The sequence below is a fragment of the Camelus dromedarius genome, unplaced genomic scaffold, assembly GCF_036321535.1.
Source record: "Camelus dromedarius isolate mCamDro1 unplaced genomic scaffold, mCamDro1.pat HAP1_SCAFFOLD_27, whole genome shotgun sequence".
In the NCBI taxonomy this organism is placed as follows: Eukaryota; Metazoa; Chordata; class Mammalia; order Artiodactyla; family Camelidae; genus Camelus; species Camelus dromedarius.
In genome coordinates this window covers 1051492-1079335 of record NW_026989799.1, presented here as the reverse complement: position 1 = coordinate 1079335, position 27844 = coordinate 1051492, and the positions used below count along the sequence as shown (strand labels likewise).

General features: G+C 43.3%; 1 protein-coding gene across 2 annotated transcripts in view; it reads left to right on the top strand.

Annotated features, from left to right (window-relative positions):
• Positions 1-27844, top strand: part of LOC135320768 (uncharacterized) — a 135280-nt gene that overhangs the window by 47034 nt on the left and 60402 nt on the right. For both annotated transcript variants that reach the window (XM_064483852.1, XM_064483858.1), the window contains 2 exons: positions 2019-2243; positions 8898-9021. The gene's annotated coding sequence lies outside the window, so the exon portion shown is untranslated. The remainder of the gene's footprint in view (positions 1-2018; positions 2244-8897; positions 9022-27844) is intronic.

Sequence of the window (27844 nt, the reverse complement as noted above, 5' to 3'; positions counted from 1 at the left end):
TTTTAGAGTGCATTATTGTTTTATCGATTGAAATTAAATCAGGGTGAACCCCTGAGCCCTCCTGAGAGCTGTTTTTGCCATCCTACAGGTGATAATGCTCTGGCTGCTGAATGTGCCCTTTCCCCAGACTTGGTTTTGGAGTTAAGTCACCATCAGTGGAGCCCTCTCTTTAAAAGATGAAGAAAACATTTGCTCCTTCTCCCTGGTTGGGGACTTGGATGAGATGAGGTAACAGATAAAGAATGGAGCCCCACCTCATTCTAACACCCGCTCGTTCCGTTCCTTTCTCCACGGAAAAAGAGTACAATTCAACACTATAAAGATTGATTGTGAGCAAATGAGATAGACAGGACAACCGATCATTTATTAAATATACTTTCATGCCAGAAACAAATGTATTATTCACACAAAAAGCACACAAAGCACGGTAGTACCGTGATTACCAACGTGGGTCCGAGTTCGAGTCCTGCTCTGGAGTGACCAGTCCTGTGAGATGGAGAACTGGTAGGTCGGCTTAGCCTCTCCCGGGCTTGTTTTCTGTCCTGCAGAGATGGGGCTCGCTAGGCGTCCCTCCCCCTTAGAGATGCTGTAGGGTGCAAATGATGCGCATGGGCAGCCCGAGCATAGCTGCTCATTCCTCGTAAGTGAAGGAGAGCATAGCTTTTGTGGTGAAGGCTTTATAACAGCCCCGTGTGGACTTTCAGTGCTCCGAAGGAATGCCTTGTGGTTTGGAGATGGGATTCTCATTTCTGTAAATACCCAAGGATTGTGTAATTGGGCCCTGCTGATTTGAATCTATTCTTTAGAAAGTACATATTGTAGATATATTTTTCAAGCATGCATGCTTTTTTCTTTTATCATTTATTGTTCTACCCTCTCTCTTGGTGGGACTTTTCATGGAATCCAGGAAACAGCCCTAAGCCACCTGCCTCTTCACACGTCTCCGTGGCGGTTTTCTTCCCTGACTAGAAGAGGGTTCTGCATAGGGAATTTTCTTTGTTCCCCTTTTCTTGGAGTCTCTCTGTCTGTCTGCCCACCTCTCACCTGTCCAACTGTCCATTTCTCTACCCACTCATTCTTCTGACTTGTTCCAAATAGCATTTCAGGCAGCTTACAGAAGAACAGATACCAAATAAACAGGTGAGATAATGGGACCAAGTTCAGACAGTGAGGCTAGGAGGCGAGCCTGTGTGAGGGTGGCAGGCATGAGAGACACGCGTCTGCCCTGTGACTTATAAGATCGACAGCAAGAGTGTGCCTGAGGCTCCCAGCAGACACAGGTTAACAGGGTTTGTGGGAGATGCTCACTGGCTGTGAAATAAATAAGTGGCTGAGGAGAAGCCCAGCCTTTCCAGCTACTAAGGCTTAGGAGAATATTTTGAGTGTCTTCAACATCAGAGTATTTCATCTTTTCTTTTGTCAGAGTTCTACATATAGATGGTTACATTCTGTACCTGGAAATTTCTACAAAATTTCTTCCCACTTGAGTCCCATGACTCGGGAATGGGGTGGTTCTGCTCATTGACTGGGGTTGGCCAGAAACCAAAAATGACAGCTTCAAAGGAGCCTGGGATTTGTCAGTTATGTTTTGTCAGTACTGTAGAGTTCAAAAAATGCTTTCACAGTATCTCTCCATCTGAGGCGGCAGCGTGCTCTCTTACCAGCATCAGGAGCTCAGGGCCATGGGATGGTGGGGGCTGACTGCTTTGCCGTCAAGACAGCTGAGCTAGTCACTGCAGGTTTGATTCTTTTACGTAAGGCCTTTCATGTTCTTTACTTGAATGTTTCAACAGGGAGTTAATTAACTGAGTTAATTAACATTTAATAAATATGATTCTTTGTTGAAAAGACAGTTATAGACAGAATATAAGCTCTGAAGCCTTTAAAAACGGTTTCATTACTGAAATTTCAGTAGGGGAGATACACAGTTTATCTTATTTATGCCTGTCTTTTAAAGTAACAAAGAAACAAGACAGAAAAGGCAGAGGATTGTTTCTGTTCTTCCTTTCTGCTTGCAGGTGCCCTCACCTCCAGTAGCATCCATCCAGACACCGGAACTGACACTGGCCGTGCTCCGAACTGCCTCAGCCCTGAAGACACAACTGACAAATAGAAGGGGACCACGCCCTGTTACAGCAGGTGCTCTCACTTTGTGGATCCTTATGTAACTGAGCGGTGTTAATCAGGATTGCCCGTTCTACATTGTGTGGCGCTGCTGCGGTGTCTCCTAGTTACTTGTTTCTGTAAGTATTCATGTATTATTCCCCACTGAGTGGTACTACACGTCTAAAAATGCTTTTTTCAGATGAAAAATAATGTGCATTTAATATAATATGTCTGAAAAAAGGGGCAAAAGATTCTATCCTGGTCCCTCTACTCAGAGATAATAATTAACAATTTAACATTTATTTTCTGTTCTTTTCGTTAGTGTGTATCATCTCTGTCATAAAAACCAGTGAGCACTCTGTCCCTGTTTACTGTTCGGAGACCTCCATTTTCCATTCGGCTTATTACATGTTTTTCTACAATATTCTATCTCCCCTGGCATGATTTTTAAAGACCAGTGTAGCATTCTGTCTTATGGAGGCATGGTCCATTTTACTTCGGACTTAAATAAACTTTTAAATTCCAAGTGTACTTAACTGAAATACTGAAAAGAGAACTGTGGTGGTACAGGAAGGCCCCTAACTCCCTTCTCATTATTTCCTGAGAGTAAAAGCTGTTGAAAATTTGGTATATATATTTCATGACCTTTATGCCTATGAGATACATATATATACACATATGAGAAATCAATATATAGGTGTGTGTATATATGCTTTATTTAAAAATGAGACCATACTATATGTTTTTCTGCAGCTCGCTTTATTCACTCAGGGGTATATCATGGACGTCCTCCCACTCCAGACTCACCCAGCCCTTTCAGATAGATTGGAGGGGTCTCCTGATGTGCGGGTGTCGTCTCTTGTCCACGGAAACATTTGGTGGGAGACTGCTGTGGACAAGGCCCTGGACCACGGCGAAACGCCGGCTCCCTCAGCGCCCGCAGCTCGCCTTGATTTACCGCATCATTGTCTTGATGGTGGACAGTTAAGTTTTCTCCATTTTCCACTGTCAGAAAGAATGTTTGAGTTGCATCCTTCTTGTACAGAACTTCCTGTGATCTTGTATGTGTATTCCTTTAGTTAAGGCTTCTGGAAATTTAGTCCCTGGATGTGACATTTACATTCATCACAGACTCCTTTCAAGTGACTAGAAATTCCTTCTCCATTGGGGAATGAAAAAATGCACAATTACTTATGTAACCAATTCTCTATCGCTGGATATGATTTCACTTCAGTTTTTCTTCCCACCTTTGTAAACAGTGCTGTGTAAATGCCCTGATGGGTACATCTTTTTGGACTGATTTTTTTTTCCTAAAGGAAACGATTCCTAGAAGTGGAGTTGAGTCAGTGTGTATGTACGTTTTTCAGAGCTTACAAATCCATTGATATGTCATCCTCTGAAAAAGTCGCTCATGATTTGTTCTCCCACAGATGGACACTAGCTAGATTATCTTAAAAATATTTGCCAATATGATAAGCAAAAGTGCTTTTTCATTGTTTTCTTTGCATTTGATGACCAGTGAAGTTTTGAGCATTTTTCACTCATTAGTCATTTGACTTTTTTAAAATGAATGATTCGTTTTGTCCTTTGCCCACATTTAAGTGAGGGAGCTTCTTGTTGCTTTGTGACAGCTTTTTGTATGTTATGAAAATTAACTTCGTGAATTCATCAACATGTATCACAGAGCTTTTTCTTGTCATTTCTTTCCTTTCATTTTGTTCAGGAAGTTTTCTGATTTTTGTTGTGGCTCAAACTATTCTTAGGATAGTAAATGTCTTCCTTATGGGTTTTATCTTTGACATTATTCTTAGAAATACTCACTTATAATGGAATAAATCTCTTCTGTAGGTATTTTTTAATCTCTAAGATGGAGATTATAATAGTACATGTTATAGTGAGGAGAAGTTGAGTTAATAAGAGCAAAGAGTTGTATTTGCTGTTACTAGTATTTTTTAATATTTACATCGCTATCTGCAATTTATCTTGTGGTCATTATGACAGGAGTAGAATTTATTCTTTCCAGGTGATTCTCTGTCCCAGGACAATTATCGAATTCATAATTTTCTCTTTGATTTGAAATCCCACCTGTACAAAATACTTACATACACTAGAGTCTTTTTTGAGCTCATGGTTCCCTTCTGTCAATCTCCTTTCCTTACTCCAGCACCATATCTTACATGTTGTAAAAATTTATTTAATAACTGGCAGTCTGATTTTTTTTTGATTCTTTTCTTCCATCCCAAATTTTCTTGTCAAGTATTATGACTTTATTATTCCTGAAGAATTCCAAAATATTTTGTTCAAGTTAAAAAAAATCAGATTGGAATTTTCATGGGATTTTTTAGTAAGTTTTGAATTATTCTTAGGAGAACTTACATCTTTACAAAACTGCTTTTCTCCATGCAATATGTTTATGTCTCTACATTCATACCTCTTACTTTAACCCTCAGTAGAGTCCTGAAGTTTCTCCATTTAGAATATGGGCATTATTTTTGAATTTATTCCAGATTATTGTTTATGTTTTTGTTAATTTTGTAAGTGAGAATTTTTTGCTATTATATTTTTAAATGTTTAAAACTGACATTTAGAAAGGAAGATTCGGTTTGTCAATACTCACTTTGTAACTTGTCATTTAAAATTGTAAGTATTAAGTACTTGTTCCAGAATCCTTTCTTTTCTGTTTTTTAAAATTTGTTTCCAAGATTCTCAAAATGTTCATAGCTAAGTAGTATAGGTGGGGAGACAGATGGAGAGAGGAAGTGTGGCTCACGAACAAACTGTGAGCAATTTCATGGCTGCCTTTAGGCTGGAGAAGCCACAGAAGAGCCCAGGTTAGACCAAGGGTGGCTTTGTATGCACTTGAAAGCCAGCTTTCCTGCCTGTATGGTGAAGCCTGGTGGGCGTGGCAGGTAGATGATCAAGGTCTGATCAAGGTCATTGGCTGCACAGAGCACTGTGTCTGTGAGAACTGGAGACCATTACCATGGGAAATGCTTGGCGCCAGGAACACTGCAGGGGAGCTGGGGAGCCTGTGTGTTAAGGATTTTCCAGCCCTGGGAGTGGGAAGATGAGACTCTGCATTCAGATCTGAGTTTGAATTCATCCTCTCTTGTTTACTGGTCCTCTGACTTTTGTCAAGTTATCTACCCGCTTTGAACTCCTGTTTTCTTGTCTCTCAAAACAGGAGAATTACAGCCTGCTGCTAGAGTGTTTGATCAGGGTAAATGATTTGTGTCTATAAGATGCCACGTACAGTCACAATCTCAGTGAGAAATGGGCTGTCGCCTCTTCTTCTGCAACTCAGTGCTCGATAAGACATCGGGGGAAAGCCAGTCCCTAATTTGTATGTGATGCAATGAGGAACAAAATTAACGTCTTGCCTTTCCCTAGCAGGATTCTTATTTCTTTGCTTCATTTACCTCTTTCCTCCTTTACTCTCCCCTTTCACCTCCTCCACCAAAAGAGACTGAGTCTGTCTCAGAACACTACATTCAAATTACTTTAAATGTTGGCTCATCCCCATGAAATTACAGTGAAATTAAAAATAATCTGTACACGTCCCAGACATGATTATATTTGATTTACACACACACACACACACACACACACAATCAGGCTACCTCCCATTTGCTGAGGGAGAAGGACCACTTTTTCTGAGTTTTCATTCACTGAGCGTGAGAGCAAAGTCTCTTAAGCAGAAATTCGCCTGGCTTCTTGCATGGTTTTTTAAATTGGATTTCTGCTTTGTGTCCACAGAAATAGACTCCTATTAGAAGAGGGGAAGTGGAGACATAGATATTCTGCTGAGATATTGGTGTCATCATATTTGAGTTGGAAAGGACTTACGACAGCATAGAGTCGTACCTTTTTATGGGTGAGAATCCATGATAGTGTAACTTGGACAAGAACCCGGGTCTTCTGTCTTCATGTCCACGCGGATGAAGAGGCAACTGGGTGGGGGATGGCAGGGATCCTTACTTGAGTTCCGGGGTCTTGCTAGTTTCCATTGTTCAGCTGCCTTTAGTTTATGTCCATGTGGCCTCTCATGGGAAGGTCACTCTATCCTGATAGATTGAGTTTCTAATCAGCAAAAAGGTCTGGACCCACTCATGTTTCCCAGAGATTTTCTGCTGACCTGCTGACAGTTTATATACATGAGATCTTAGAAACTGCTGGATATAAAATCCTTATTGTTATCATTTGCCCTCGAGTTCCACAGGAATGGGGTGCTGTCTCAGGCTGTCTAAGGCCAGCTCTGAACAAAGATAGGGTGATAGGCTGTGCAGCTGGACACTCCCCAGTCGAATGGGATTTCCACCTTAGTTTTTAGAATCAGGCAGATGAGTTCAAATCTTACCTTTACCAGTTATTAGCTTTGTGACCTTGAGGAAGAAACTTTACTTTTTTGGGGACAAATTTTCTTTATCCGTAAATAAGTTCAGTATTTATTTTAGGGTTTTTGTTTTAGAATTGAATGAGCTAATTCCCTCATTTATTCCTAAAATACTGATCACATGGTTCTATGCTGGTGACCTAGTGGTTGATTACTAAGGGACTCAGTAGTGAGAATGTGGGTGAGGCTCCCTGGATAATAGAGCTTATATTCCATGATATGCTTGTAAAAGACTGGATTGCAGTGGATTTTTAGTAAATGTCCATTCTTTTCCTAATCCCCATTGATTGTGTATATATCTTTATACTAATATATGAACAATTTTTTATTGCAATATAAGTCTTTTTGTAGTATTTAAAGTATGTAGCTATAACAAAAATATGTGAAATAAAATGATTTGACTTTTATTTTCTTTTCAATAAACAAAACAAAATAAAATAGAAAAGAAAAGAAAAAGTTTTGAAGGAGTAGAAATAATTTTATTTCCGTGTAATCGACTCCCTATGTTAGGTTTTTCGGTTGTGTTCTTAAACAGCATATAAAATTGACAGGTTTTGACTTCAGTGTTGATAGCTGGGTGAGTATAGTTTCTTTTTGTGGTTGTCTTTGATGAATTATTTGCACTAGATCATAAATAATGTGCATGTTACATATTGGAAACGAGGAAAGAGTGGAGACATACTACCTCCAATGCAGTCATTTTGTTACCGAGTCCAAACTCATTCTGCTCACCAAATGACAGGCCAATAAACTGGGAGATGAGGTGTTGGAGCAAGGAATAGTGACTTTATTTGCAAAGCTGGCAGACCCAGAAGATGGCAGACTGATGTCCTGAAGAACCATCTTCCCCAAGTCAGAATTGAGTCTCCTTTTATACTAAAAAGGGGTGGGGCTGCAGTTGGTTGTTGGAAACTTCTTGTTGTATGAATTGCTTGTCCTTTGAATCCGCTGTTCTTGCAGCTGTCCATGTGGATCAAATCATGTTGCCATTGTAATACCTCCAAAAGTAAAACAAAGTTATTCTCTATTTTGCAACTTGCCATCTCTACATAAGTGCAGATTAGTTAGCATCCTTCAAGATCACGGCCAGGAGAAGAGGCTGTCCTGGATATTTCAGTCTAAAGGCAACTTTCTTTTACAAATGGTGCAGAGATAGCAAGTCTGAGCCTAGAAAACAGGGCACAGGTTTAAAGCCAAAGGAACAGACCTAACATGGGGTCAAAATTGTTCTTTTCTATTACAATTCCCTTTTCCGCTTCATAGATAATTTTAGTAAGAAACATGAGCAATTTTGTATTTTTGCTTCTTAATAACCGATAAGTGGGCCAACTATATTTTTGTGAGCAGGGATGCTGTGCGGGCATAGGGGTCACAGCAAACTCTTGTTGGGGGTGGCCGACCTTGGAACATGTCTGATGCCCCGTGAGTGTTGGTGAGGGTCCCCTAGCCAGCGGCTCTCTTCAGGAGGCAGCATATGGGCATTGATATCTGGAGACCTCATTTTCGGCTGCAGGAAATTTTTTAGATACTGCGATTGAAAAATCACTCCAGCTGGGGATAATTAGGGAAAAAAGGAAAAGTAAAAGGGTTTGGAGTAGAGTAGAAGAGAAGGACATCAGATCACGGAGCCTGAGTGCTTGGCAGCGGGGCTTCGGGGGAGAGGGGAGCAGACGTGGGGAGGGGCCTGGCACCGGAACCAGCTCCTGCACCTGTCAACATGCCCAAGCCACATAGCTTTTAATTGGGCCACCTCTCTGGGCTGGATGTCACCCTGTGCAGAACCTTGAGAATCGAAGGTAAGGGGTGGGCAGCACTCACCTAGGGGTCACTGTAGATTTCGGTCAAGTCCACAGTGCCTTTTCTGTTCATGTGTCTTCACTTGTCCTTTATCTCAGGATCTGAGGAGGAGGAGAAAGGAACTCAGATAGAGATCCAGGAAGATATCCGACTGTGTTAAGAGAGGACAGACACAGTGACACGGGGAGCGAGGACACTTGCAGCAAAGTAAAATGACTTCACAACTATTGCTTCAGAGCTGCAGGTGTGAGAGAGCCTAAGCCTGTTTCAGAGTGCAGGGGACAAGCGGAAAGGAATGGCAAAATTTCCACTGAAAATTGAAATTTTGTTAAATAGCCTGCTACTGTTGCTTGTATCACTTGAATGAATGCAGGCATATTTCTGTGGGCATTTATAGGTTCACTCAACCCCACCAGCCCCTCTTGCCCCCATCGGGGATGGGATTTCTCAAGCACAGTGCACCTCCTGCTTCGGTGGGCCACGCTTCAGGTCCTCGCCTGGGGCCGGGCTGCTGCAAGGCACTGAGTCCCTGAGGCACGGCCTGTGATACACGACAGGAACATCTCTGCTATCGACTGAGGGCCTCCTTTTCCCCCTGCAGTGTAAGAATTCCGGTGACTGAGTTAGAAGCATGCTCCCAAGCTGTCCGTGTCCTCGGCATCCAGAAGCGGAGCCTGGAAGCTTCCGAATTTCTCCAGAATGCAGTCTACATTCACCTTCGGCAGGTGAGTGTATGTCCTTACACAAGTGGAGGAATTACTGCAGTTTTCCTGGACCTTACTCACCACTAGTCCATCTGATTTTTCTGTGCTAGGATTCAGTATGGCCTGCTAAAAAATCTGGAGTCAGATTTTGAAACCCTGATGAAGAGGATTATTTATTTTATTTCACTATATGATAATCTTTTACTTTCAAAATTCAGAATTTTTGGTTCTTTCAGGCATTTTTGGGGGGGTTGGCAAAACAAATTTGCTCTTACTGTCTTTGCGACCTGTTGCTTTGTGCCTCTCACCTGTCTTCTGTCACTTGTGAGGCAGTTCCATTTGTGACCCTGTCCGTGTTGTTCATGTTATACAACATAAAGTCTGTAAAAGTACAGTCCCTTTTACTCCGAAGACATTCCACAAATAACTCCTTAAATCTGGGTGTTGTTTTAAGAAGACAGAATCATTAGAACATGTAATTGCAGGTTGCTAGTGCAAAATCCCCAAATCAATAGTCTAGCTCAACATCTAAAGTCTTTCTAATCTACCTTGGATTTGTATGGATAAGTGAAGCAATTTGCTAAGAATTGAACACCAGGGTTAGAATACAGGATGGTGTAGCTCAGCAGGTCCTCCTGAGCCAGCGCTGTGCCAGAGGGCGGGGCCGAGGGAGAGGGCGGGGCTTAGGGAAAGAGGAGGGCCAAGGAGGAGGGGGGTCCTGCCCTCCCTGAGCTGACAGTTTCATGGCAAACACCTTCACCATGTGAAGAACTTGGAGTTTCTTCTAAGAACACTAGGTTTGAAAAGAGTCATAAAAGAACGGGAGTGACAAAATCCAATTTGTGTCAAGTAGGGGAGAGCAGCTGGAAGGCCACTTGGGAGACTCGTGAGTCCAGGTGGGCAGTGTTGGTGGCTTCTACCTGAGCGGTGGGACAGTCAGTGGGACAGTCACCGGGAAAAAACGAACAGATTTTAGGCATGTTTAGATGGTAAAAAGGAAAGGATGAATGATGTCTGTGAAGGTAGGATGGAGTAAGGCCCAGGTTTCTGGGTGGATTAATGAGGTAAATGATGGTCCTGCTGTGCTCTGAGCAGGGAAAGCTGCAGAGGGAGCTTTGGGGGAACCCTGATGAGTTCAGCTGTGGATAAAGTGAAAGGCTGTTAAATGTGTGGTCTGGGAGCTCAGGTGAGAGCCAGTAGCGAGTAGGGGGAGGGGAGAGAGACGTTCAAATCATTTTGTCTTGTGAGCATACAAATAATTATGAGTAATGATACACTTACGCCTCTATATTCTGGATTTAACACCCATTAACATTTTGTTATATTGACTGCAGAGGTTCCTAATATTTTTTAATAGAAATAAAATAAATAGAAACAAAATAGTGGAGTTAATAAACATCTTAGAGTTGATGTGTGTCCTTCTATGTATTTTGATACCTCATCTGTTTATAAACATAATCTAAAAAAAGTTAACTAGTTTAGCATAAGTGTTAAACAGAGGGACGTGACACACAGTTTTGGGGCTTGAAGCTGATCTTCTCGGGCAAATTATGTAGCCTCTCTGTACCTTTGTTCCATTTTCTGTGACTGCCCCCGGGCCCCTCATCACAGATGATTTCCTAGACTAGATGATGGGAGGGAGGCTGCTGAAGGGAGTAAGAAGTGGCAACTGCTAGGGACACTTAAGAGAGAGACAAAAAGAGATTGAAGTCAATAAACTCAGTACAAACAAATACTCTCAAAAGAGAAAGAATCCTGCAGTGTTTTGAGCCACTTAGCATAAGGGAAACAAAATCACGTGGACCCAAAACTCTTGAGCATGTGAGTATTGTGGGTGGGAATGTCTCATCAGAAAAGGGTTGAGAAAAGGTCTTTTGGTTTCCCTTGACGTTTCCATTAAGGATGGGGAGCAGAAGTGAAAACCCTCAGCTTCAGTGGAAGCTGCTGTTTTGTGTGAAACTGACCAAACTTTGGAGACCAGTCATCAGGGGTGCTGGCAAATGAAGAGATTTCGGGATTGGGTGGGGCACTTGCTGTGACTTCCAGGTGACCTACTGGCTGGGGGCTGTGAGGCGGGCAGTAGGTTTGCAGGGAGACCGGGGCATAATCCCTGGCTCTGAGGCTGCTGCTCTGAATAGCAGACCTGGGCACAGGCAGACCTAATGGGGCAGCTCGGGATGTGGCCTGGGACACCTGCCGTGCTGAGGGGGAGAAGAGCGCTTCCCTGACGGGGTGTCCCTGCGGAGAGTGGAAACGTCCTCCTGCAGGGGAGGAAGAGCCTCTGAGCAGGGTGCTGGTTGCACAGGCAAGACCACCCTGAGCACTGAGGGTTTGGGGAGCCGGAAGTCACACAGTGGCCCGAGCAGCCTTGTTCCTGAGAAACTAGAGGGAGAAGAGGCTGAAAAGTCAGGCTAGGGTCAGACACTGTGGTGGGTTATGATTGACAGTAAAGGACTGGTCAGGCAGGCACGAGAGAACCCTGTGGGTGTCCCAGCTGGAGCGTCACGCCAGAGGATGGAGCTGAGTTATAGACTTTGCCACTTATTAGCTGTGTGACTTTGAGCAAGTTCACCCCACCTCTCTATATATACATTCATCTGTAAAATGACACAGTGACAAGCTCGTGTCATAAGAAGGCTTAGTTTAGCTCTGATCCTCTGTGTCCAGTCCTGTCAGTGCTGCCCTGCAAGTTTCTGCAGTGGCTGCTCTTACCCTGAGATGGGAGGGCATAGAGGGATTTTGTAGCGCCCGAGGGCAGGAAGGGGTTGCTTTAAAAACAGACATGTAGCCGCCTGAGGCTGCAGGCTTGCAGGCAGTTTGGTTGATGGTCCTGGAGAGGACTTTGGAGGCCTTAGCATCATCATAAGACTTGTTTTCCCTTGGGGGCCGGAATTGCCTATGCAGATTAATGTGGAAAATTTGGGCTTCTGGCAAAGCTGTTTTCAGAGATGGTAATATACATAACATATCGTAGAAAATATAATGCTTTTATTTAATCTGTGGGACTTTGCAGCTGTTGGGAACACCTCTGTTGGCCTGGTTTCCACGGAGGACACTAGGGGTCGGCAGAGCGTGCGGGAGGGCAGGTAGCCTGCAGTGCTGCTGCGGGGTGTTCTCCCGAGTAGAGCACTCTGCTGAGTTGACTCTTCTCTGAGTTTGGTTGCCAGATGAGCAGACAGCAAATTAATGAGTTCTGGTGGGATTGTATAATGACAGAAAGAAAGAGGGACCTGTAGTTTTTCTGGACTAGAACACGCTTTTGGTTCCTGATCCAGTGTGTTCCATTACAGAATTGATGAGTTGTGTCTATTCTGGGAGTTGTCGACTGAAAAAAATGTGTAGCCTGAAAGTTTAGAGTTACACTTTATTAGGCGGGAGGACTCGAGGCGGGATGACAGCCTTCAAATCTGTCTGAGGGACTGCTCCCAAGAAGTAGGGGAGGAACTAGGATTATATGGCAGCTTTACAACAAAGACCAGGGAGTTGGAACAATAAAAGATTGCTTGTTATCTAAAGAAATCCAGGCATCTCAAGTTAAAGAATTTAGTGCCTTTGTATGTATCATTTGACCTCACTGGATTCATTCTTTAGACAAGCACCTAGCTATCTAGGGCAATTATCCTGTCTTCTTATTCTCAGTCTGTTCAGAGGGCAGCATTGTGAGTGGCTGTAGAGGCTGGGCTTCAGGTCTGTCCGCACTGGGGGGTGGCGGCAGCCTTGATGACTTGGTTTCAGCATTCTTTGTTTACTGACATGGTTGTAGTATTTTAATTCACATTGTAGTATTTTCATTCACAGACTGATTGTGGATAATCTGGAAACTTGCAAAGGAAACGAGATGGAATTTCTGCAGGTACCTTCTACTTTAATAAGCCGTGTGCAAACATAAACATGGAGGAAGCATACATTTGAATTTGGTGGTGTAGGGAAGGGTTTCTGCACATTACAGGAGAACGCAAGGCAGAATATCTCTTCTTTGTTGGCAGGGATGTGGGTCAACCTGTCATTTCTGTAGCGGTTTCTGAGAGCACTTTATGGTAATTAACAAACATTGACAAACGGTGGCACACTTTGCATTTAAGAGCTGACCTGTACAAACGTGTATTGGACAGGTGGATTTCATAGGCAAGTGGTGAGGTGGATTGGAGAGAGGTGTAGCCCAGGCCTGGGCTCAGATTCAGGTTTAAATCGCCATTTCCTCACCAAAGGACCTTGGACTAGAGTGTAACCTCCATTAAACTGTTGGTGAATCTGTGAAATATGCATTATAATATTCGTTTCTTCCTGGGTTTGTTGTAAGTTTTAAACAGTATTATAACACACATGAAACACTTAACAGACACTTAGCAGTGTTCACTGTGTCCTACCGCCCCGCTTAGCGTGTGTTACAGCCGTAAAGGTAGCATGTGCCTGTTGAGGACGTACTGGCAGCCCCTTGAATAGGTTGTGAATTTGGTGATTTCCTTTAATCCTTGAAACTCTACGTGCCATGGGCAGTTATTTTCATGAACAGATGAGGAATCTTAGGGTAAAGAAGACGGTGTAATTTGCCCAAAGTCAGACCATAATTTTGGGTGCAGGGGCCTCTGTTCAGCATGGGCCCCTGGGCTTTCTGCCCTCTCTGTTCAGCACCAGAGCCAGACGTGGAGTCGCCTGTCTCCCAGCCCAGAATATCCGGCAGGCAGCAACACAAACCTGGACCTGTTCTGCTTAAGCAAAAACTCCGGAGGGGAGGCAGGTACTAAAGGGATAAATGTAAAAACAGACGACTGCAAACTGTTATCAGCTCAGAGAAGGAAAGGAACACGCCTCGCCGTGCAGAGCTGGGAGCTTTCCCTTCAGGGCTGCTCTGGGGGCGTTCATTTCAGCTAAACAATCTCCGCTCCTGCACCAAGGCATGAAGGCAGGGTGCATGTAACCAGGCTGACTTTGCCTCGTTGATCATATTCATTCCTAATCCAGTGTCAGCTGTCACGGGCACTTACCTAGTAAACAGATGTCGGCCATAATCATCACGCACTTTGCTTGGTAGTTTTATTGGCCCCACTTTTGAGATGAGGTAATTGAACCTGGGGAGTTTGCTGCATGCCCGTGATTACCTTGGAAATACCCCTACTGGTCTTTCAACATAGACTGGTGTGGCTGTTACATCCCAGCCCTGTGAATGGCATCGTGTAGCTTCTACCAAGTGGCCCAAATGACTGACATTGATTTTCTTAATCCGTAGGAAATGGTATGTGACAATAAGAGAAAAGGTGGTAAGAAATTCTTTGGAAAACTAGAACAAAATCCAATACTTCCCCAGCTGGGGTAGCGTACCCAGTGTCACTCATCCCACTCACAGCCTGGCACCTCCTCCCTCCCGACTCCGTGTTCAGAAGCCACTCTGAGCCTTCGAAGAACATTTTGCCTCGTGACACTTTTGTCTAAGACCTATGACCTCTCTGTCCCTGGTTTACTCTCTCTTCAAGGTCATTTAAATTTTATGCAGGCTCCTCAACTCCGATGTAAGAAAAGACTCTTTAAACTTCTTGATGAAGCTCCTTAATGAAGATCTTGTGAAGGAAACCTAGTCAAAACCTGGGAGGTATGCACACAGTGAGTGCATGCAACCTCAGCACTTTGTGAAGTTCAGAATCAGAGGGGTGGGAGACTCAGGAAAGGCTTTTTAAGGTAGAAAGGGGAAAGTGAAAGGATGCAGGCTGTGTGAGACTGAAACATCTCGGTCCCAGCCAGCAAGGCACCTGCGTTCAGGATGGTGTATGGGGAGTACAGAGTTCTCACAAAGAAAGAAGTGGTGGGATGGGAGGGAGGACAGATAGATTCTTTACTAGGGAAGGAAAAAGTGGGCTGAAAATTTACTGGTTGACTAAGAGGACTGTGACATGATGTGCTTGCATTTTGGAGATAAGGGTTTTGTGGGGACAGGCCTAGGAGAACGCTCTCTGGCTGGGGAGTCAGCACAACAGAGAACCACAGAGAACCGGGCTGACCTCAAGGCCCCTGCTGGGGGAGGGGCTGCCCGCCATTTTGGTCCTGGGGGCTACTTCTGTCCCTTAGCTGGGGCCTCAGAACTCCCTTCACATCCCAGTCCTGTTGATACAAGAAAACATATGTGGGGCATGGGAAGGGCTGTGTCCCAGGCTATGGTTGAGCCCCTGGAATGTGCCCCACCAGACGTGGGTCCTTGGCTTCATGCAGGAAAGGTTTCAAGAGCAAGCCACTGTTGAGTAAAGGTAGATTTATTCACAGAGACACATTGAAAGGCAGGAGAAATGCCACGAGGTTTGGGGGTTGGGTGCTTAGATTAAAAGTAGGTACACACTCCACAGACAAAGTGTGGGCCTTCTCCGAAGAGGGAGAGAGAGTGATGACCGCGAGGTGGCGCTGTGTTGCTGGTTTTCATGGGCTTGGTTGTTTTATATACTAATAATTAGAAGGAGCAGCCTAAGGGCAAGGGGCTGGGATTCCCTGGGATTTGGCCATTTCCCACCGTTTGATCTTTTGTGGCTAGCCTTGGGATGGCCATGGTGCCTTGGGGCGTGTTATTCACCATGTTACTATTACAACGGGTGTATAATGAAGCTCAAGATCTGCTAGAAGTAAAATCTCTTCATCCTGAGCCTCAAGGCCTACTGGGGGTTGAATCCTTCACCATTTTGATGTTAATTGCTGTGGCCTTCATTGAATGGCTGTGCTCTGGCCCCTTCCATCCTGTCTCACTGTGTTGACACAGAGAGAGCAAAGGCCGGGCCCCGCCTGTGCTCCTGCATTTAACAGGAAAAGGGGTGGGGTGGGCTGATGATGACTCTGAGTGGTGAGAAGGATGTTTCAGATTTTCCCACGTGGGACATGGGGAAGTGCCAGCAGCCACCGCAGATTTATCTCACGGGCATTATCACTTGTGTCACTCATATTTTTCTATTTTTCTTTCTTTTTTTTTCAATTATTTAATCTAAATTTAACATCAGGTTTTCTTAGGAAAGAAATTTCTCTTTTTCTTTTCATTGGGGCTCTTTTGAGGGGGTAGGTAATTAGGTGTATTTATCTGTTAGAGGAGGCCCTGGCGGTTGAACCCGGGACCCCGTGCACGCTAAGAACACGCTCTACCACTGAGCTCTACCACCCGCCCCATCATCTTTTACTTTTTGCTTTAGCTGCCAAGAATCTTACGGCTGAATTTCTAGTCGGCCTTTAACACTTACCCTGACTTCATGGCATTCGTTTTTATGAGTTTACTTCCCCCTGGTTTCATTTAAGTATTGAATCTCCATTTTCTCTACACTCTAACTTTTGTCTTTTTGTTGTTATGGTTGTTAAGCTGTGTTAAAAATTGTTTAATTCCTCTTTTAGCAGGAGGCTGAAAGTAAATAAATATGTAAACAAACTTATCACACTTAAATGTTTTATACATTCTAAGCTGTTTATTAGTTACTTAAAAACCGAATTGAATACTAAAGTGATAACATTTTAAAATTATTTTTTAACATTTTATAAAAGTATAGCTGATTTACAATATGATATGTTTCAGGTGTACAATAATTGCACAATTTTTATTGTTATGCTCCATTTATAGTTATTGTAAAACATTGGCTATATTCCCTGTGTCGTAAGATACATCCCTGTAGCGTGTTTATGTTACATGTAGCAGTTTGTATAAGAAACTTGGGTAATACAAAGTCTGGGGCGTGGCTCTGTCTAACCCATGTTCCCGGTCACCCTTCCTGTCAGAGCCCAGGCCCTCACTCCTGTCTGCAGGGGAGCAACTGGAGGCAGCACTCATTAGCGCTGGCACCACCCTCTGAGTGGCAGTGACAGCAGTGACTGTGTGTGGACGTGTAAATTGTTGTTCCAGGAGCTTTACATGCATTTCTGCATTTAATAATTAAAGCCCTCCTGTGAGGAATCATTTTAGGTTTTTAATGAATAATAAATTTTATTTTGATTTTGAGAGTTCAAACTTCCAGAAAATTTACTGGAATAGTACAATAAAGGCTTAGATACAGTTCACCTAAAAGGGCACTGTTTGCCCTTTTGTGTCTGGCTTATTTTAGTATAAACTTTCAAGGTCCATCCATGTTGTATCCTCAGTCAGTACTTTATTCTTTTGGTTTTATAATATCCTTTTTCTTTTTTTTTTCGTTTTTTCTCTATTTAAAAATATTTTCATTGAATTCTAGTCAGTTTATAATGTTGCGTCAGTTTATAATTTTGCATCAGTTTCTTGTGTACAGCACAACACTTCATTTATATAGGAACATACATGTATTCATTTTCATATTCTTTTTCAACATAAGTTACTATAAGTTATTAAATATATTCTCCTGTGCTATACAGTATAAACTTGCTGTTTACTCTATACATATTCAGTATCTGCAAATCTTGAACTCCCAATTTATTTCTTCCCACACCCTCTCCGCTCTGGTAACCATAGTTTGGTTTCTATGTCTGTGTGTCTGTTTCTGTTCTGTAGATAAGTTTATCTTCTTGTTTGTTTGTTTTTTTAGATTCCACATGTGAGCGATCTCATATGGTATTTTTCTTTCTCTTTCTGGCTTACTTCACTTAGAATGACATTCTCCAAGTCCATTCATGTTTCTACAAATGGCATTATTTTATTATTTTTTTATGGCTGAATAGTAGTCTATTGTACAAATATACTACAACCTCTTTATCCAGTCATCTGTCAGTGGACATTTAGGTTGTTTCCATGTCTTGCTATTGTAAATAGTGCTGCTCTGAATATTGGGGTGTAGGTATCTTTTTGAATTACGGTTCCTTCTGGATATATGCCCAGGAGTGGGATTGCTGGGTCATATGGGAGGTCAATGTTTGTCTTTTGAGGAACCTCTGTACTGTTTTCCACAATGGCTCCACCAAACTGCAACCACAGTGTAGGAGGGTTCCCTATTCTCCACAGCCTCTCCAGCATTTATTGTTTGTGAACTTCTGAATGATGCCTGTTCTGACTGGTGAGATGTGATATTTGATTGCAGTTTTGATATGCATTTCTCTGATAATGATATTGAGCATTTTTTCATGTGCCTATTGGCCATTTGTATGTCTTCATTGGAGAAAAGCTTCTTTAGGCCTTCTGCCCATTTTTGAATTGAATTGTTTGTTTTTCTTTCTTATCAAGTGTAAAAGGTGTTATATATTCTGGGAATTAAGCCCTTGTCAGTCTCATTTATTGCAACTATTTTCTCCCATTCCATAGGTTGTCTTTTAGTTTTGCTTACTGTTTCCTTTGCTGTGCAAAACCTTGTAAGTTTAATTACATCCCACTTGTATATTTTTGCTTGTATTTCTATTGCTTGAGTAGACTGCTCTAGGAGAACATTGCTGAGATGTATGTCAGATATTTTGCCTATGTTTTCTTCTAAGAGGTTTATAGTGTCTTGTCTACATGTTTAAGTCTTTAAGCCATTTTGAATTTATTTTTGTGTATGCTGTGAGGGAGTAGTCTAACTTCATTCATTTACATGCAGCTGTCCAGTTATCCCTACACCATTTGCTGAAGAGGCTGTCTTTACTCCATTGTATGTTCTCACCTCATTTGTCAAAGATTCAATGACCAAAAGTTTGTGGGCCTATTCTTGGTAATTTTGTTTATCCGTTCATTGATGGATGGATATTGTTTGTAACCTTTGGCTACTCTGAATGATACTGCCATGAATATTGATGTGCAAGTTTTTGTGAGAATATGTTTTCATTCTGTTGGCTGTACAGTTGGCCCGCCATATCTGTAATTTCCACTTCATGGATCCAGATGGCTGATTATAAAGGGACTCGAACATCCTTGGATTATGGTATCCAGGGTGGGGGGGTTCCTGAAACCAACCCCCCGAGGATACTGAGGGATGACTCTACATGTAGGAGTGGAATTGCTGAGCCATATAACTCTAACCTTTTGAGGAAACACCAGACTTCTCCAAAGAAGCTGCACCATTGTCCCTTTCCATTGGCCGCAAATGAGGTATCTCTGCCTCCTCAACGACACTTGTTATTGTCCATGTTTTGATTAAAACCGTCCTAGTGGGTGTAAAATGAGAACTCATTTTGATTTTGATTTGGCTAGTGATGCTGAGCTTCTTTTCATGTGCTTATCGGGCATTTGTGTATTTATTTAAATCCTTGGCAAATTTAAACATTGGGTCGATTTTCTTTGTATTGTTCAGTTGTAAGCATTTTTTATATACCCTGAATACTAGTCTCTTCTTAGATACATGCTTTGCAAAATTTTTCTCCTATTCTGCAGATTGTCCTTTCACTTTAGTTTTTTTAAGCATTAAAACAATTTCTTTACAGGGGAGGTAATTAGATGTATTGATTTATTTTATTTTTCTTGCTAAGCATGCACTCTGTCACTTGATATACCCACTTCCCCTGTCATTTCACTTTCTTGATGATGTAATTTGTAACAAAAAGGTTTTAACTTTGATGAAGTCCAGTTTATCTGCTTTTTTCTTCTATCACTTGTGCTCTTCGTATTGTATCTAGGAAACCAAAGCCTATCCTAGGACCACAAAGATTTATACTGTGTCTTCTTTTAGAAAATTTATAGGTTTAGTTTTTACGTTTCTGTCTGTGATCAATTTTGAATTAATTTTTATTTATTTAAAATATGGGGGTCCAGATTCCAGATTCATTCTTTTGCCTGCAGATACTCAGCACTCCCTGCACCATTTGTTGAATAGACTATTCTTTCAATGGAGTGTTGTTGACACCCTTGTGGAAAACTGACTGTAAATGTAAGTTTTTCCCCCTGGGTTTTTATTATGTCTCATAGATTTATTTATCCAAACTTATGCCAGTACCATTCTGACTTAGTACTATAGCTTTTTAGTACCCTTTAAAGTGAGTCCTCCAACTTTGCTCTGCTTTTTCAAGATTGTTTTGGCTGACCTGGGCCCCTTGCACTTCCATATGAATTTTGGGATCACTTTTTCAATTTTTGCAAAGAATTCAGCTGGAATATTGATAAGGATTCCACTGAATTTGTAACTCACTTTGGGGAGTCTTAACATTTTTAACAATATTGTCTACCATTCCATGAACATGGGATGTGTTTCATATATGTAGGTCTTTTAAGTATTATTTCGGTGATACATCAAAATATTCAATGTACAAATCTTGTAAATTTTTGTTAAATGTATCTCTCATTTTATTTTTAATGCTGTTGTAAATGGAAAGGCTGAGCTTCTTGAGGGTAGGACTATATATTAATTTGTTTATTTCTAGGATTTCTACACAGCAAATACTCTAGGTTTATATTTGCTACATAAATCTATCCACAACTCTTCCCACCCCCGTGTTATAAGAAACCAAGACCCAGGTTAAGCTACCTGAACACGTATGTGGAAGTGAGAAATGAGACCCTTGGGTGGGGCTTTGTGAAGATGATACTGAGAGCTTATTTAGGATGGCTTCATCTTAAATTCCCTTAAACAACACTTTTGGTGTAGTCAGATACATTAAGATCATGCCCTTTTGATGTGCAGAGGAGCTAAGACTATCATTTTCAAATAATTTCTAGTGAGAGTGTTGTACTTGAAATCAAATTTGCATCAATCTTTGAAGATATATGTTTCAGGAATTTTGACTAAAGAACACCTGTCTTTATTCATTAATGACAACTAAATTCTCAAGCAACATGTAAGAGTTTGAGCAAACTGCCCCAGCCCCGTAGTGCTGGTTGGCTGCAGCTGTAACTGGAGTCAGTGCTTACCTCTCCCAGCACGCTTGGGCTGATCTGCTCAAAGGTGTTCGTCCAAATGTTTGTCTGTAGTCTGTTGGACAAAGCCATAAAACATTGAGTTAAGGTTGCTGGAATGCAATATATTCCTATTAATATTAACTAAGCACATATTGAGTGCTTACTGTATGTTGGGAATTGTCCCTCAGCCTCACATGTATATTATTTCACTTAAAACTTCATATATTTCCTTGTTATTCTCACTTTACAGATAAGGAGACTGAGAATTAGATCTTCTGTATTTTGGATGGAGCTCATTATCAATGACAGGAAGTTGTAAGGAAAAAGATATTGATTCATCCTGAGAAAATATTTTTCTGACCGTCAGCAGTGAAGAGGGTGAACACTGAAGAAGGTGATCATTGTTTGAGTGAGACGAGCCCCGGGTTGTACGGAGTCAGCATCCCTGTCTTGGACACGGCACGTGTAGATCTGTGTGGTGGGTGAGGCGGCGAGGCCGCGCAGGGAACGCGGATGCCGGGCCATTGGGCTGTGCTCAGGCCCAGTGGGGCTTTCTCCTAAGGGCAGTGGGCCGTCATTGACAGATCTTAAGTAGGGGAGTGGGGTGCTCTCGTAGATCACTTTTGTCTTGTAGAATGCTTAGAAACATTTAGAAGGCTCTGCAGGAGGTGATGTGATGAGTCAGATTAGGGTGGCTGCCAGGTGTAGAAGTGTAGAATTTTCAAGTGGTTTTCAGTCCCAGTTTTGTGGCTGAGTAGCTGTGTCACTTTGGATGATGCACTCAAGGAAGTAAACAATTTATCTAATCAATTGAAGAAGTGATGTACCGACCTCCCAGGACTGCTGTGGCAATCCAGTGAGATAACGTGTGCACAGTGTGCAGCGTGGTCCCCAGCACACAGTCAGTGCTGAGTGAGTGCCAGTGAGTACCTGGTAGGTCAGGTGTGGGTGGTGGGACTCGGTGACTGAGGAAATCTGGGCCCTGAAGGTGGGGTCCAGTCACATCTGTGAGTGATGGGCCTGAGCTGGGAGAGGCAGGGAGACCTTGCCCCCCGACCAGGGGCCCTGGGTAGGACGGCTATGGGAGGAGCACCGTGAAGTCAGCTCTTTGCAGGTGGAGCTCGAATTGCCTTTGAGACATCTAAGTGCATTGTCATGAGCTCAAAGAGGAGGTCTGGGCCCGGGCTGTGAATTTTCCTATAATCTTAATCCCTGAGGACGCCGAGGTATTGATCACTGAACGTGAAGACATACTTTACAGGACAAGTGAATAGTAGTATCATCTCTGTCATCAAAGCTCACATCTCTTTATTCATCACAAGTTTGCTATTGGGTACTTACAGAGCTCACTTCACCGCCATCCCCTGGGCTCAGGCTCCACAGTAAAGAGCTGGTGAGCCTCCCTCTTTTCCAGAAGAAGACACATTTAGCTGGTAGAATTCTGTACCTCGCCAGACTTAGAATTTTAGTTTGTTGTTTTAATTCTATTTTCTGTTAGCCATCTCCTGACAGGAGAGACGTTTTACCTCATGGACATATTTCAATTAGCTGTTACTGAGAATTGCTGATCTGATCCATAGTGTAAGTATTATATTAAACTTGTAGAGTATATATCATTTTTCTGTCTTTGCCCTTTAATTTTGTATGCCCCTTCAAGTCTCTATCCTATTTGGGGCCTTATTTTTTTAAATTAAAAAATGTCTATTTGCAGTTAAGAAAACAAAAGAAAAGAAAAAATACACATGATAGCTAAACTTAGAAAATATCTAGTGTGTTTTCTGTCTCGGCAACAGAGGGTTCTAGAAACTCGTGAAAACCTTCATTACACAAGTTTCTTAAAATGCTGATTAAGAAATAAAACCTTCCTTCTTCATCTTTCAAGCTGCACAGCTAATTGTGAAGAAAGTGAGGGGAAATCCTCAGAAGCCAAGACAAACCAGAAAGCAGGAATTCTGGGTGATACACGAGCCTTAGAAGCCCTGGGGTGCCTGTTGGCTCCTGTACTGAGTTTCAGTTGCCTTGACAGGAGGGTAGGAGCTGAGCCCGAGCCTTCTCACACTGGGAGTTGGATGACTGATCATATGTAAGGCCAAGCCCATTCCGAGAAGCATGGCTTACTAAAGGGTTAACTATGAAAAAAAATTCCTCAAGGTAAGACAGTAAGGAAAGTCAATTTTTTTGGAAGAGGGGAAAAATAACAAATCCAAAGTAAGGATATAGTTTAAAGCTCTTCTGGCATGAGAGTAACCACAAACTCCTGGCAGAGAATCACAGCTACTCCTGGAATGAGAAGCTGTGGTTTGAATGAATCAGTGAGCAGCCATTCCGAAAAAGGCCTCCAGAGTCTTGAGGATCAAGATACTTGACTGCAAACACCTGTCTTCCAAGGTCTCTATCAAATAACCAGAAAGGTTTTAAAGGAAAGAAGCCATAATCATAGTTTTATTTCTTAACATTACTTTATGCTAGGAATTCAGAGGTGACTATGGAGTTGTCTCCTCTTTTATGGACCTTACCTTCTCTTTGGGGAGACAAACTGACATAGTTGGGGAGCTTGGTGGAGGGAGGTGATAGTCTGTTGCAATTAGCCAGGAGAGGAGATTAAGAAAGCAGTGAAGGGTGGGTGAACTTTTTAGCTAAGGACATTCTTGTTCTGCTGGCCCTTAATTGCAGGCTCAATGAGTAGTCACTGGAGGGAATAGATCTTACGGAGGATGGACTTAGCTCAGGCCTCTTTAGAATGGACAAGTGAACCTGGAGAAAGACAGTCAAATCTGTGCAGACATTAAAGTTCACTTGAACGTGCTCCATCCCTGAGCCAAAGATAGGACAAATATGCAGCACTTCTTAAGGACAGAGGAGTGGTTTTTAAGGTTCTCCAAGAATGAAGCCCAGGGAACCGAGATGGCCAGTTGTCAAACTGTGACTTTGCACTTAGGACGGTGTACCCACCAAGGGTATTGGCCTTTTATACATTTCCATTTCTCTTTAATACATGTCAGGTGATGAGGACGTGGGCACAAGTGTTTGACATCTTGTCGAGGCGACTTTGGGTACCTGCCTAGAAACGCGGGCACGGCTACAGCTGCGTCACACATGTTGCCGCCCATCCCACTCCCCGGCTCCGTGATCACGGCATAGTGGTTCCTTGTTGACCTGTCCATCTCCTCTGTGACATCATAACCCATGAAAAGACCGGAGAGTATTAACTTGGCTTTGTTAAAGTCAAAGGAACAGATCTAATATGGAGTCAGATTTGTTCTTTCCTATTTCAGTATTGCCATGGAGAAGACAGTTTGGGCAGCTTTTTATAGGGTCCTCGAGGCTTTCTCTCTCAGCCTCTGGGCACCTTTATTGAAAACCCTTCATAGCTGTCTGGAGTGCTGGAAAACCACTCCGACTGTTTTGCCCTGAAGATGTGTTCAGTTTATAACTCATCTCTACTCCTTGGAAAACAACTCAATAAAAACTCAGTTGGTTTTCCACCAGCCATGGGCAGGGGTGAGGGATACCTTGTTATTATTTCATAAAATAATAATAATAATAAAAATAGTAATAATAAAAATAATAAAAATAATAAAAATAATAATAATAATAATAATAATAATAATAATAATAATAAAAAGAAGTCTTAAAACAGCACTGGGCACATAGTTGAGAGTCAATAAATGCTTCCTGGCTTAAATCAAAAGTGATGACTCAGTGATTCCATGGCTGCTGTATTTGCTGAGCTAGTTACTCCTTTGCTCCATTACACATTTTTTTAACTGAAAAAGAAATACATGCAAATGGTTAAAAAAAATTCAAACAGCACAAAAATACACAAGTGAAAGAAGTTTTCCCTCATCCTCTGTTCTTCCGGCCCTCCCTGGAGATGCCACTGTTTACTATCCTTTGGGTGCTTTTCCAGATATGCTATGCACATTCCCACCTATGTATGTAAATTCCTTTAAAGTTTTAGTTATTTTTAACTTAAAGGGATTTAAATCCTCAAGTGGCTTCTGCCTGGGTAATAGAACAGAACAAATCTGACTCCATATTAGATCTTTTCCTTTGACTTTAACCCTATGCTCTGTCTCCTAGGCTTCATCTTGCTTGTAAAACAATGTTGCTTAGAGCCTGAAATATACAGGAGAACCTATTCTGAAGGCTCTGATCTTTAAGTATATTTAACACATTTTCATTCATAAAAAGATTAGAAATTGCAGAATAGAAAATAATGTTTGTTTTGTTAGAGGTTTACAGAGATTTGACCCAGGCAGATAGCTGCAAGAACAAAGGATTCTAACAAGAAGGAATTCCTACACCAAGAAGATTGCAACAACCAAGCACGTAGGAAAAGAGCCTGAATTCTGACTTGGGGAGATGGTTTTCCAGGACATTAGTTTGCCATCTAGGTCTACAGAAACTTGCTATTCCATACCCCAACACCTGGTCTCCCAACTTATTGGCCTGTCCTGCACTGAAGAGAATGAATTTGGATTTGGTAGCACTCCTATATACCTAGCAAGCTGGGCACTGGAACTCAGTGTTATGGAAACAACAGGCCAGCCAAGGAACAATCACCACTCGGAGTGTTGGCGTACTCAGATTTATTATGCCGGCGGGCTCAGAGGGGCTTCTGCTCCGAATTTCTGAGCACCCACCTCCAAGACATACACATGAAGTTTTAAAGGGTTAATTACAAGTAAGGGTGTATTAGCCAATAAGGCTCAAGCAACAAAAAGCAAGGAATCAGCACACTGGTGCTTGTCAACTTGTAATAGACACTTGTTGAGCTTCGATTTACGGCTTAGCTTGTTAGCCCAGTAAACTGACACTAAACTTCAGATTTACGAGTTAGCCCAGCAGAATTTAGATCAGTAAACTGACACATCACACTTAGATTTGTGACTTAGCTTGTTAGCCCAGCTGGGCTTTTCCTTCACATGAGGACAGCTCTCCCACACCCAGGGAACTACTGTGAGCCCTTGATGGTTCCACTAGGGTGGAGTGTGGTTTACCCAGGACGGATGGGGACTATGCACCAACACTCAGGCAGTCTGCTCTGTCTGGGGCTCTGATCTTGAACCACCCCGCTCCCTGCCAGCCCAACACCTGGGACAGTGGTGCTAAGGCAAAGATCGTGCCTGCCTGTTTCCCAGCGTGTAAAAGGGGAATATGTACTCTTCCCAAGGTAGTTCTGAGCGACAACACCTGCGGGTGCTTGGTTCCCAGACCAACAGAAAACCCTGCTCCGCGTGGGGGCAACAGGTGTGATACCCGTAGGGGTTCTGCAGCAGCATCGGATGGAGGGCTGGATCAAGGAGGTAAAACTTGAGCTGCGGGCCTTGAAGTGTTACAGAAGGGTACAGAGGCAGGACTGCCGCCTTCTTCAGGGTGCCACCAGAGGTAAAGCTTTTTCTCTCCATCCTCGCTAGGACCTTACCCTTTCAGGATCCCTCCATTCTCTCTGCTATTCCTGTCCATCTGTCTCCCTCCACTTTTTCCCTCCTCTCCTCCCCCTCCCATCTTTTCCCTCCCTCACTGCCCCACCTTCTCTCGCAGAACCCAGAGCGGATTGCTGGCCCTCCTGCGCATGGGCGGTCGGTGTCAGCTGGACCGCGGGTTGGAAGCTCCAGCTCGGAGCCGGGGATTAGCCCCAAAGGCTTCTCAGCTCTGTCGCCCGGCAGGCCTTTAGCTCCTGCCCGGGGCCGGTGCCTCTGGCCGTGGAAGTGCAATGTGGGGTCTCCCGGGAAAGGGGTCAGGTGGCTGCGGGAGGGCGGTCCGCGTGTCACAGACCACGAGGGCGCGAGTCAGCCTGTGTTCAGCTGAATTGCTCGGGCCAGACCCCTCTGCCCGCGCCACCTGCCCCAGTGCCCCAGTGCCACAGCTTCCCGGGGCCAGGTGTGCACCTGCCGCCTCTCACCCAGCCGGGCTCCCCTCAGTCCGCTGCTGGCGTCCCCTTCCCCTCTCTCGCCCGCGAGTCCTCTCCTCCCGGGCTTCCTCTCCTCGGCCACCGGCCCGTTCCCACAACTGGGCGGGCTGCGTCCCAGGCGGGCGGGGTCTGCGGACCCGGACGGGGCAGCTGGGGCTGGGGCTGGGGATGGCCTCCGAGCGGGGCTGCAGCCCGCGTTTCCACCCATTTCCCTGCCCCGCGACTCCGGGGCTGCCCTGGTCTTCCTTTCCCGCTCCCTGAGGAACAGCTCAGTGGCGTCTGCACTGCTCCCTGGGCTGAGAGCCTCCGGCTGTAAAGCCCAGCTACTGGTGGAGTCGGGAAAAGGGATCCTCAGTGCCAAGCGAGCTTCTGTCTCCTCCCTCAGTGTTTCTGCCCCAGGTAAGTACCTTGAACACTTTCAGGTGTTATGATGGCGGTGCTTGTTGGTGTCATGTGTTTTTATAGTGAGAGGGATTACAGTGTTGAAAGCAGGGCTTGTTTCAGTTAAAAATGAGCTGAAGGCATAAGGCTGTGTCATCCTCCTTCCTTCCCTCTCCCAGGGTGAAAAGTGTGACCATCGATTTTAAAAAGACAGTTACATTCCCTAACTAGCCCAGCCCAGCTTGGTGTGTTAACAGGAAGAGCACCACCAGAGGCGTTGGAGACCCAGGGACATTGCAGTCCTAAAGAGCTCCTGGCACAGTTTGGTTTGTTTTGGTTTTTTGTTTTTCTTAAATTGTGGGGCAGACTAAGTAGTATAGAGGGAAAAATAATTGTCAAGAAATATTTTTTCATATAACAGCTTTATTGTGATATTGTTCACACACCATGAAGTCCACCCATTTAAATGGTACAATTCAGCAGCTTTTAGCATATTTACAGTTGTGCAACAATTATTATTCCAGAACGTTTTCATCACATCAGAAAGACCAGTGGAAATGAATGACCAATCCACCCCTCCCCAGTGGTGGTTCTAAAGAAGTTTCTTGGCTATTCTTGACCATAAATTAACTTGTTACATTCCATGAAAAATCTGGTAGGAATTCTAATCAGAATTGCAATGAATCTGTCTATCAAAATAGGAAGAATTAATGTCTTTATGGCATAAACTTCTTCTACTCATGAATATAACTGGGACCCTATATTTTCATCTCTCCAGAGCCTGGCCCATGGGAAGTCCTCACTAATTGTTGGGCTTGTGAATGATGAGA